A 12,176-nucleotide genomic window follows, 5' to 3' on the forward strand; every position below is an offset into this window, starting at 1 on the left:
AAAACAAAAGATAACTTGTAGGTATAACATTTGTAAATCAAAATTTAAATTCAAGATTTTCATTACTCCTGAAAATTTAAATTTCAAAGAATTATTGTTATATACATAATGTTACTATTTGGGAGTTTTCGCTTTAAAATTTAATTTGTACTCGTAAAACTTCTTAATTCGAAAAGCAAATGAACTTATTTTATGGTAAATGGTAACAACCTGATGATGCGTCAAATAATTGTCGTAAGATCAAGGTACAGTAAATGAGCTATCTCACAGAGATTAGTTGAATAAACATAATATAAAATAAATCGGTTAGAAGAATAAAGTAACTGTACGTAACCAATTATCATTACAATACATCTTGGGGAAGTTTGAATTTAGAAACATTCTTATTACGTTTTATTTCAATGTAACAGAATCCAACATATATGTGTGGTCTCTCTCATACTCGATGTAGCTAACAAACACAGGATCGAAAGACTATATTAACTTATATTGCAAAGTTCATTACCATTGCTTTTTAAGCACGAGGTGGTTGACCGTTATGGAATAACCGTTTCACAGATGATATCGGTTATGTTCCTTATGTCGTAACTACTATACTCTTCCCTTTTCATGAATGTGACATACGAATAAGACTATTTACCAGGTTTGTTATAACATGAGCAACACGACGGGTGTCGCATGTAGAGCAGGATCTGTTTACCCTTCCGGAGCACCTAAGATCACCACCAGTTTTTTTTATTGGGGTTTTTGTTGTTTATTCTTTAGTTTTCTATGTTGTGTTACATGTATGTGTACTATTACTTGTCTGTTCGTCTTTTTAATTTTTAGACATGCGTTGTCAGTTTATTCTCGATCTATGAGTTTGACTTTCTCTCGGGAATCTTTCGCCCCTTTTTAGTAAAGAATATTTCAAAATATCTGTGGGGATTTTGGGAAAGTTTCTGCTAATATTACTGATCCCAAATTTCTGGCCCAGATGCGCATTTTGACAATTAATGTCTCTTCAGTGATGCCCGAGGCCAAAATATATAAACCTAAAATGTACAAACGATAATCTAAAGAACTGTTCAAACAAAAGTATACAAAATCTAGACAAGGAAAGGGGAATTGTTTATCGATCTATTTATTGTTTTTTTTTTTCATTTACTAATTTCTATTACTTAATTAATTTTATTTACTTTATGCTTTTTTCCTTTTCTTTTTTTTTTATCAATTATTTTTTTAAGTTATTTTTCAGTTTATTATTTCACTTTTATCTATTTATTTCATTGTACAATTTTTTTATTTCATTTAACAATCTGTGTTAATGAAAAGCCACAAAGCATTACCTGTTTATGTTGCACATTGGCACTTTCAACGCCGATTCTCAAAAACATAAATTAAAGGAGATTTAATAATAAGACATCTAGAGGTTAACATGCGGTTTTTTTAAAACAAAATTATATTTATTTATTTTTTTAATGAAAAACATTTACCTATCATTCAAACAATCACTAATAGTATAAAAACTTCTTCAATATATTTCAAATATGATAAAAGTGATTTTGAAACGTAAGTAATGTATGGAGCGATACCCATCTTTATTTTACTGCTAGCATTATGTACATTTCATTTTATTTTTATTTAATTTTCTTCAGATGTTATCAGCGGGAATGTTTATCATGGTGTTTATTTTTCACATTGAAGTTTCACATCTATTAACAATCCATATACAAATCCAATTATATACCGTAGCCTTGGAAGAAACATAATTTGTCACATTACATTAAGCATCAATTATGCTAATTCTTAGGTTAATATAAGTGGGAATGAAAACATCAAATGTACTGGACCCTAAGGTCAGTTCATAAGGACAAGTGTTTACAGTAACTGGCAAAAGCAATAAAATAGATAATCAATAACAAACCGAAAGGACAATAAGGCGTCAGTACGATTATAAAAATTGACCTTTGTATAGTTATATACTATGAGAGTAGTATGATTTGATTTTTGGTGTTTTAACGTCACTTTTAAGCACCGCATTTAGTATTTTGTGCCTGTCTGTTTTTATTGGTGTAGGAAACCCGAGTTCCTGGAGAAAAACAACGACCTTCGAAAACTGAAAATCCTAGTCAATTAAGATTGGAGTCGAGTGCACCCGCAAGAGCGGGGTTCGAACTCACAACCTCAGTGTTAAGTGGTAAGTTATAACAGTACTAGTATTAACTACTTAGACCAATCGGCCACCGAGCAGTAGTAGGAGATCCGTGATATAAAACAGAGGTTCTAGTGGTGAAAGATGTGTCAGTTGTTTATGGATGGTATCTTGGTCAATATGGTTACGTTACTATAACTAAGGGTGCATTTCTTTCTAACCAAAATTTTGTAAACGTTGTGTGGCGTTTGTTGTTGTTTTCTAAACGCTACAAAAGTAGAAACAAATACATCTTTTAAACAGTGTTTACTGACCCTGTTTGAAATTTCAATAATGCATGCACATGTTGTTGGTAAACAGACTTATTACAAAAGTTCAAACACATACATTGTTAAATCAGGCTGAAGTTAAAACCAAATGTAGCGTTTGTTCTAACAAACGATGAACGACAAACTGTAGACGCATTTTTAGCGAGTGCATAATTTGTCAAAGTTTAGGTAAACTTTGCAAACGAATGTTAGAAACAAATTATCAACACATGTTGGCGCGTAGTCGTAAACGTTGTGTGGCGTTTGTTGTTTTCTAAACGTTACAAAAGTAGAAACAAATACATCGTTTAATCAGTGTGTGATGATTTAATTTGTATCTAAGGTTAAATTGTTTACATTGGTTATAGTTCGGCAGAAGCATTATTTTATATATTTATATGATACTTTAATAAACATAGAAAAGAGTAAGATGTTTCGCGGGTAAACTTTGGGTCAGGTCAAATGTAAAGGGGTGTTCCTTAGAAAACTCAGATACTGGTAAGAAGGCACTTTGATAGAACACCCCTCCTTCAATAATGGTACGGCTACGTAGACATAAGATCAAGGTACGGTACGTTGGTATTCGAGATCGGTGTACATGTTACAAGTGTTACCTGACCCTGTTTGATCTTTCTATAATGCATGCACATGTTGTCAGTAAACAGACTTTTTACAAACGTAGAAACAAAATCATCGTTTAATTAGGTTGAAGTTAGAAACAAATGTAGCGTTTGTTCTAACAAACGATGAACGACAAACTGTAGACGCATTTTTAGCGAGTGCATAGTTTGTCAAAGTTTATGTAATTCAAAATTTAAAAACGTATGTTAGAAACAAATGATCAAAACATGTACGCGATTAGCCTTTTGCATCGTTTGTGTTAGATTTATTGTATTCGTTTTGATTCTTAAGCTAGTCATCACTTCAGTTTAATCATGTATATCTATTATATAGTCATTTTATAACATTTACTGTTTGCAAAACTGTATTATTCTTGATAATAATGATGTTTTTGTCCCAGGCGGATAACCCTGGCCTTACAACTTTTTGAAACTTATGGTCCTCGGTGATCTTCAACTTTATATTTGTTATGGCTTTCAAACTTTTTACATCTGAGCAAAGTTTTGTGTGGACGTAGCGCGCGTCTGGCGTATACAAATTAATATTTTTAACCTGTTACCTTTTGATGGCTATATTTCGTTTGTTTCTCTGTCCTACATTATCTCCCATTTATCTGTTTATTTATTGTAACCCTGTCGTGTAATGTTGACATATTAATGTTATAATTAACACTGCCATTAAAGCGGGAGGTTTGGCATGCCACAAAGCCAGAATCAACCCACCATTTTTTCATAAAATGCCCTGTACCAAGTGAGGAAAATGGCCATTGTTACATTATACTGTAGTTCGTTTCTGTGTGTGTTACATTTCGGTCTTGTGTCGTAGTTCTCTAATATTTGATACGTTTCCCTCAGTTTTAGTTTGTAACCCGGATTTGTTTTTTCTCTATCGATTTATGAATTTTTGAACAGCGGTATACTACTGTTGCCTTCATTTAGAAAGAAATGCATTACAGGCTTATAATTGTTTTAATCCCGAAGCGATATTCGTCTAGAGAACTCTCCTCATTAACGCTCGAGTTTGAAGCCGACTCAAATACGAAGCCCATAAAGAATCCATATGCATATCGGCAGACGCTTACCCGAGCACGATGTTTTTAGTTCATGCAATTCCTGCAGTTCTTGGTGAGCCATTAGGACGATGGAAATTCATAAATTATTTTTTTCATACAGCACTGGGTCAATACCGCTGCCGATGGACTTTCGGCCCAGAAAGTATCGCAGCTCAGCTGTCAATACTTTGATACTAATATGATTTAAAACAACCCGTTCATAGATTGTCCGTTTATATATTTAGAAAACACAATGTATTAAGAAACCAAGGTTTCGACTACTCTATGCTAAGTTGATCTTAGATGGTCATATAATTGGCTATTATTTCAATTCCTTTTGGTTACATTTACCTCTTCAACTAATACTGTTCTTATACATTACTGTCTTGAATTTCAAATGTTTGGCTCTGAGCGTTTCTAATCTAGATAAATCAAGACAATCGTTTTAGCCATATACGATTAGTAAAGTGATCATTATTTATATCATATTAATGATGTTTGTGGGGTTAGAGAATTTGAAACAAATAATGATTCATAGGCAATCTATGCTATGCAAATCGCTTAAATATGAAAATATTGAGATGAAAAAGTTTTTACAGTGTCTGATTATACTAGCATTTGGGGGATGAAAACACTGTACATGTTGTTATGTATGTTGTTCATTTATTGAAGTTAAAGCTTCATATTTATAAAAATATCAAACAGATTTTTCTCATTCAAATCCAGTTATTAAAGTCTTTAATGAATATATTTAACATATTAATATATAGCTGTTATTAGTTATCAAAGCGGATTGAACATTAATATTTCTAATGATGAATATGATTTGAGTAAACTGGTTTCACCTTGGCACACATAATAGATCCTATCCCCGTTATGATTTATGGAGGTGTGCTCTTAAATCTATTATATTTAATAAATAATTTCTTTTTCATTATCTAGATCTTCATCAGGGTTATGTGCTCATACATGTATTCCAAATCAGTGTTTTCTATAGGACACTGACACAGAATATTAACACATATCCGATGTGAAGCCCGAATAACAATCGTATTATATTGCAGTGTCCTGTTTTCACCGCGACTTGGGGAAAAAGTAAGCAAAATATTACATAAATGTACGAAAATATGTACCACCTCTTCGGATCTGATGTAAATTAATGGTACCGTTTATGCAGTAACAATTTTCAAGTCTCGGTAGGTAATTATTAACACACTCTGCATTTGAGATATCATTTTCAAATTCTTAGTACAATTTTCAATGTCAGCTCTGCAACGTTTCTGATAGATAAAGATATATTTTATAACGTTATAAATACTTAATGGCATTGTCAGTTTGGTATCTTTTGCCCCTCTTTTAATGAGGATTAAATGTCCGGACCACTGTTGTGGTGTGCAAATCGCCCATTAATCGATTGTAGTTCAGGTGGAAACAGATAGAAAAATAAATCAGAAACAAAACCGAATGATCCGGCTATAATACAATTCACACAAATTTATGTTCACTCAATTTTGTTAATTTGAAAGTTCCTTATATCGATACTTAACTTGGACTTTATATTCTCGCTAACAAGGCATTTTTCTCTTTATTTCTTCTAATCTGATTCCCCTCATCGCACGCGTTAGTATAAACACGAAATACATATTCAAACAATATAAAAGTAAGACGAGTTACGATTGGCAACGACACAGCCATCAACATAAATTCAAATGAAGTGGGTGCAAGCAGTTATAGGCAATCGCACAGCATTCAACATTGAGAAAACCCATACCAATTAGTCTTTATTAAAAGGCCACAACATGAAAAATATGAAAAAATTCAATTGAAAAAAATAACGGTCTTATTTAAAAACCTCACCGCGTCTTCTTGTACTAATGATAAGATGATATGGGTTAACTTCCTTATACTTTTAAACATGCACATTGAACATTGAGCGGAGGAAATTAAGTTTGTTTTTAAGTCAGCAGCGTTGTCATCCTAATTGAGGAAGGAAAGTGCCATTGTTGTTATTCACCAAAACTGCCGTTAACCGCGTAATGTGTTTCATTAAAAAGTAAAAACCGCTTACATTTAATTTGAGATTACAAAATGTATTATCAATATTTCCCCTAAATTGTACTTCAGAAAATCTTACTTCAAAATGATGACAAGGAAACATGAATCACGCAAGATGTCACTTAGAAAAGTATACTCCTAGTGCTTTCGGTATCGAACAGATACATTATGGATCATTATGGCGAGGGGTAGATATCAAAACCAACATAATGTCGAGGGATTCAAATTGGTCGTTTTTTAATGTTTAATATATCATATAATTTTTCTATCAGAAATCAGTTGCGGACTGGCCCCAAAAATCAATATATCATGTTTTTGAGTGTGTAGAAAAAAGGTGTTTCATATCGCTTCAGTCGGTAGTATAAGAGTATAATGATTTTTATAGAATTATGCCCCACTCCTTCTTCAAAATTATGGATCCACTTTTTTAAAAGAAACACTTAGAATACCTTAACCAGCCATACCCTCATTTCTGCTTTGCTGTCGGCTTTTTGGTCGGGGTCGTTGTATCCTTGTCATATTCCCAATTCCATTTTATTTTATTACAGTAAGATTAATCATTCATAGTTCGCAAAACTATATTTTGTATTTATCATATATCCAAGATTTTACGCTGACAATACTTTTAAGTGATATGGCTCTATTGAACTAACAAAGTTTAAAGCAATATTTTTTTAATGCGTGCCGAAATATTTTGGTGGTTACAGAGAATTGCTCTTAAGTGATTGAAAACAAAATAGTGAAACACTTAAGTCAAATCAATCAGATACTTACTTATCAGTCAACAGAAATAGTGATCCATAGAATTATCTTTATGGGATTAAAAACTTTCATTATAGAAAAGCATTTTCCAAGAAAAACGTCATATTACATATTAATCAAAACTGGAAAAAATCATTCAATGTAAATGTCACAAAGCACATGACCGATACAACAATGATTGTAAGCAGGTTTTTACTCTTGAATCGAATAAAGAAAACAAAAACACGGATCAATGCTGCGAATGGAAAGTTTTTCGTTTTATTAAACAACAAAGTTGTTTCATTTTGTGTAAAAAAATATTTATGTGATCATTTGCCTCATAAAAAATGAATCCTCACCGAAAATATGTATGTGTATTAGTTTGTATGAATGTAACTGACCATGACTTTTACAACCCGGACAAGGAAAATTAATTTTATTTATTAATATTCAGGGTTGACGTTTTACCTCATTGATCTTCTACCATTCAAGTAATTCATCCCGCGGTACTTGTTTATTCGTTTGGTGTATTAAACTCATATTGCCCTTTCTGGACCCATTAATTTGATTTAAAAAAATGAGATTGGAAATAGAAAATGTGTCAAAGAGAAAACGACCCTACAAAAGAGCAGAAAAGGCCAGCAATGGGTTTTCAAAACGGAGAGAAACTTCCGCTCCCTAAAGCATGCTGCACCTGGCTCTTCAAGTTAAACACAAATGTTTATGAGTTGGATGAAAATGGACGTCACACTAAACTCCGAAACATATGAATGAACTAAAATTTAAAAAAAATCATACAAGACTAACAAAGGTCAGAGGGTTCTGAATCGGGATAGGCGCAAAAAAGCGGATCGGTTAAACATGTTTAGTGAGATTGCAACCCTCCCCTATGCCTCTAGCCAATGTATTGAATAAACAAACCCACAGCAAAATGCACAGTGAATCTCTTTATTTTTTTATATTCTCTAACAAATCTTTTGTATTACACCGTTTCGAAAATCGTTCGTCTTTTTATGATCTTTATCATCACTGGTGCGTAGTGGTCCTTATCCAATGGTATATTAACCAATATGTATTAGCGTTTGCGTCTTTTGTTGTCTCTATTAATTTTTCTTAACTTTATCTTCATTATTATCTTTGAATGTGTTTTTATTTTGTTTGTTTTAATTGTTATGTCTTATTTTTTTATTTTTTTTTTAATTGTTATGTTTTACTTTTGTTGTTTTAACTGTTATTTCTTATCAACAATTTACTCATATCACTTTTATTCTAGAAGTTCCATATATCGTGACTTGTGTAAGTTAATTCAGTGCTTTTATTGATCTTTATTAGGATAGTGGCTTATTTAAATTCAATTTCAACAATACGTAGATTTATACATTCAAATCTTCCTGCATAACAGATGTATACTATTCATTAGTTTGCAAATTGATGTTTTATTCGGACATTAAAAGAAATGTGACATCACACATAAATGTCACCAAAAGATGTCTTAAGGTGCAATGTAATAATCAGCAAGCTTTCTCAACCTCAGAAGGTTCCATGGAGAAGTAAAATTCTAATCAAAATGTTTTAGTATTTATTTATACCGTAATAATGTTTGTTTACATTCTACAGGATATTACCCACGGTTGACCAGAAATTGATCATTTAAATCAACATCTTAATCCTTAAGGGTTTTCTATGCACCTGTCAAGTAATATATGCTCTTCCATTCAAACACTTTCTTTACTGTTATGATAAACGAGCGAGGGAGAATTAACGATGAGATTTAAACCACATCTCTTTTACCCCACATTTATAGTCAATATTTCAATTCGGATTTATTTTCGTATTGTGTCATTGTAAACCCATTAAAAAGTTGATTGTTGTATGATATCTTGACGAACCAATAGCCGCATAACGCCTGGTGTATCTGTACATGTGCATTTGTGTTTTTGTCAAGTGCAATTGTATTGTAAGCTTTATATCAGTGAAACCTTTTGTGATGGTATTACGTTATATGACAGTCAAAGGGACATGATTAAGATCGGACAATAGTATTGTAAACGTTTTTACAAAACAGATCACAATACCTCTACCTTGAATGGACCTGATGCGTTATTGGCTATGAATTTGTGCTTATTGTCAATATGTGATTGTGAAATGATAACAGTGTCGTATTTTATTCATGGAAGAAGTTATCCACACCTCCACAACAAACCATAATCATTGTATCTTTCTAAGGTAGGACATATGTTTATTTTATTAATCTTAATGTGAGTTACATGTATCAAACTGAATGCTTGACTTTTTAACTTTTGTCAATGACTTGTAATAATATGTACACACTTCCGTTTCTTTTTTCTAGTTTTTCGTTATATTTTGAAGAGGTATCTATACTTTGTTGACGAAGAATTATATTTTATCGATAGATTATAAACGGGAAAAAATAAGTAAGTTAAAATGGAAATCAGTGAGTACAGATATGCTTTTAATATCTGATTATGACACCTATCTTCTATTTAAAAGAGTTAAAAGAAATAATCAGATAATAGAACCCCCCTTTTTCTTCCTAAGAGGAAAACGGTACCAATCAACTATCTCAGAGATTACCGGCATCATGATACGTATTCTTAAGTCAAACAAAAGACGAACGACGTCGGTATCTAATTGTAATTGATCGTATGCAGCCATTCTTGTATGCATTAATTCGTAGAGTAGGAAGTGTAATACTGGTCTGAACTATGATCATTTCCCGCCAATTATGTCACATTGACAATTTGTCCCAATAATGGGCGAAATATTATACCCGTATTTTAATGAATCATTCACATCAATAACATCAACTATTCATTTTTATTTACATTAATGTGAACATTCAACAAAACACATGATATTAATGGTTATTTGAAAATATGAAATATGCAAATTTTCATGTTGCATAAGAAATGAAATACATTTTGTAATGCTTTACAGCGGCATTTTTAAAATGAATTTGAAATTGCGGCAGTTATAACAATTTTTTTCTATTTTAATACAGTAGTTTAGTTGTACAGAATTTCTACTTGTTCACAAAATTTAAATATGTGTCAATGAGAAGGTTGCCCAACATTAAAATAAATAAAGGAACAACCATGGACTAGGTTTCTTAATCAGGAAGGACTGATTTATTGATTTTTTTGTTTGTTTTGTATATTTGAATCATTCCCCTTATTCAAAAGGTATAACTTGCTGATTAGCTCATGATAAAAGCCCCAAAATGACATTTTGACTAGATAGGCACATACATATATAATGTGGTTGATTTGACATGCTTGCGGGTGTTTAATCCCAGTACCTTAACCTGTATGGGACAGCGGTGTAAGACCATAGCCAGTCAAGTTTGCAATTGTATGAGTTACATTCTTGAGTTATGTAATGCTAATGTTTTCCAAAGCAGATTCGTCAAAAACGTTAAAAAGTATACATGTAGTTCTACAATTAACGACACAAAGTAGTTAAGAGTGAAATACAATAAACTAAACAATGCTTTTGTTTCATCAAATTATTAAGAACAAAACCTTTGATGATTTAATTAGAATTTACAATTGAGCTTGCATTTCAAACCACAGTGAAAACATCAATGAGAAGAATTTAATGAATACAGAGGTACTTAAAGTAAAAAAACATTCTGAATAAACTTTACGGACTTGAGGGCGATGCTATGTTAAAGCAAACTTCTCTTTTGGAGAGTTGTCTCATTGGCAATGATACCACATCTTCTTTTTTATATTCTTATTGATCTACATATATATACACAGAAACTTTTTATTCAAGAGGAAACTTTAATAAATAAGCAAATATCGTGATAGCACGTGTTTCTCGAGATTTCACTGGAGGTTTTGAACTACGAAATAAGATCGTATTTTTTTTTTAAATCTAAAATATGTATAATTAATACACACAAAGCCCTTTCAAGAAACCATTTATTTTGCGTGTGTTATTTTATCATATTGGAGAACACGAAAGAAATACGAACTCACCTAACCGCTTTCTATGCTTACTATTTTCGTGATGTAATATTTTTCTAAAAATTAAAAAAAGTGAAACTTATGAAACAGTTGGGTAAGCGAAAAAAAGTTTTAAGAAATAATGAGAGAAGCGTATTGTATTTCAATAGACAAAATGCCCATCAAATGCATTTACCAATTTATGATATTGCATTTCTTTTGTTGCATAATGATATAGAAATATTATGGTTATCTATTAATATGTGGTACATGAATGAAATAGACATTTCAGCATAGATGTAAAGTATCTCTTAAGGCGGTTTACAGCTAAGTTTTGAATAACAAAATATATAATAGATATGAACAATAAATAAATGGCTACTAAATAAGAGAAATATGAAGACACGTGGGTTTGTAATAACGTCATCTAAGACCGAGAAATTAGTTTAAAATGTCCAGCCGCTTCAAAAGAATTTGTACAAGGTATAAAAGTGCAAATACTTATATATCGTACTGTCTTGTCTGTCTGTCTTGTAAAACAGTGACAGATCCAGGGGTCATAGAGAATGAACGCTTCCTCCCCATGCTTTGATTGGTAAATACACAAGTTTATAATAAAATCGTAAAAGAAACCCCACATAATATAAACAGAAGATGTTGTACGGCTTTCATAAATGAGCAAAGCCCATACCGCATAGTCAGCTACAAATGCACATTGTATAGAAGGCCCGACAAGACAATGTAAAACAATTAAAACGAGAAAATTAATGGCCTAAGTTAAATCGTTAATGTTTTGTACATAAGTTATGTACAAAACATCAACGAAAAACATAAGACCTGTTTGAGGTGTTGATGCATTTTTCTAGAGAACTAAGAAAGAGAATGTACATATGAGAGCTTCCTGGGATATACTTCAAGTGAATATGCTATACTGTGTGATGCGGTTTAAGATTCATCACTTAAATGTTATGTTCACCGAACTCTTAAATCAGTGAGAACTTGTATGCTTTTTATTTTCTTCGTTCTAAATGTGCACAAATCCGCGTTATGTATGAAATAACCAATTAATTTATACATGTTCGATGTCTAATTCTTATTTCTCAGCGATTAACTGAGTGTTTTTTTAATACTATAAATATTTGCTGTAGAACATACTTTTACAAATATAATGATATGTAAAATAGGACTACAAACGTGACAACTTTCTATCAAGTGAATATTAACAAGAAAGATTGCATGTGTATAAGCCTTTTAAGCCTATGTCACTCAAGTTAACGTCTAGCAGATGACAGCAA

General features: G+C 31.8%; 1 protein-coding gene across 2 annotated transcripts in view; it reads left to right on the forward strand.

The window, feature by feature from the left end:
* Positions 1–8,575: 8,575 nt before the first annotated feature.
* The window catches only part of LOC139528694 (cyclic nucleotide-gated channel rod photoreceptor subunit alpha-like), a 43,870-nt gene continuing 40,269 nt past the window's right edge, over positions 8,576–12,176 (forward strand). For both annotated transcript variants that reach the window (XM_071324819.1, XM_071324816.1), the window contains exon 1: positions 8,576–9,136. The gene's annotated coding sequence lies outside the window, so the exon portion shown is untranslated. The remainder of the gene's footprint in view (positions 9,137–12,176) is intronic.

This window comes from Mytilus edulis, chromosome 6 (genome assembly GCF_963676685.1).
Source record: "Mytilus edulis chromosome 6, xbMytEdul2.2, whole genome shotgun sequence".
NCBI lineage: Eukaryota > Metazoa > Mollusca > Bivalvia > Mytilida > Mytilidae > Mytilus > Mytilus edulis.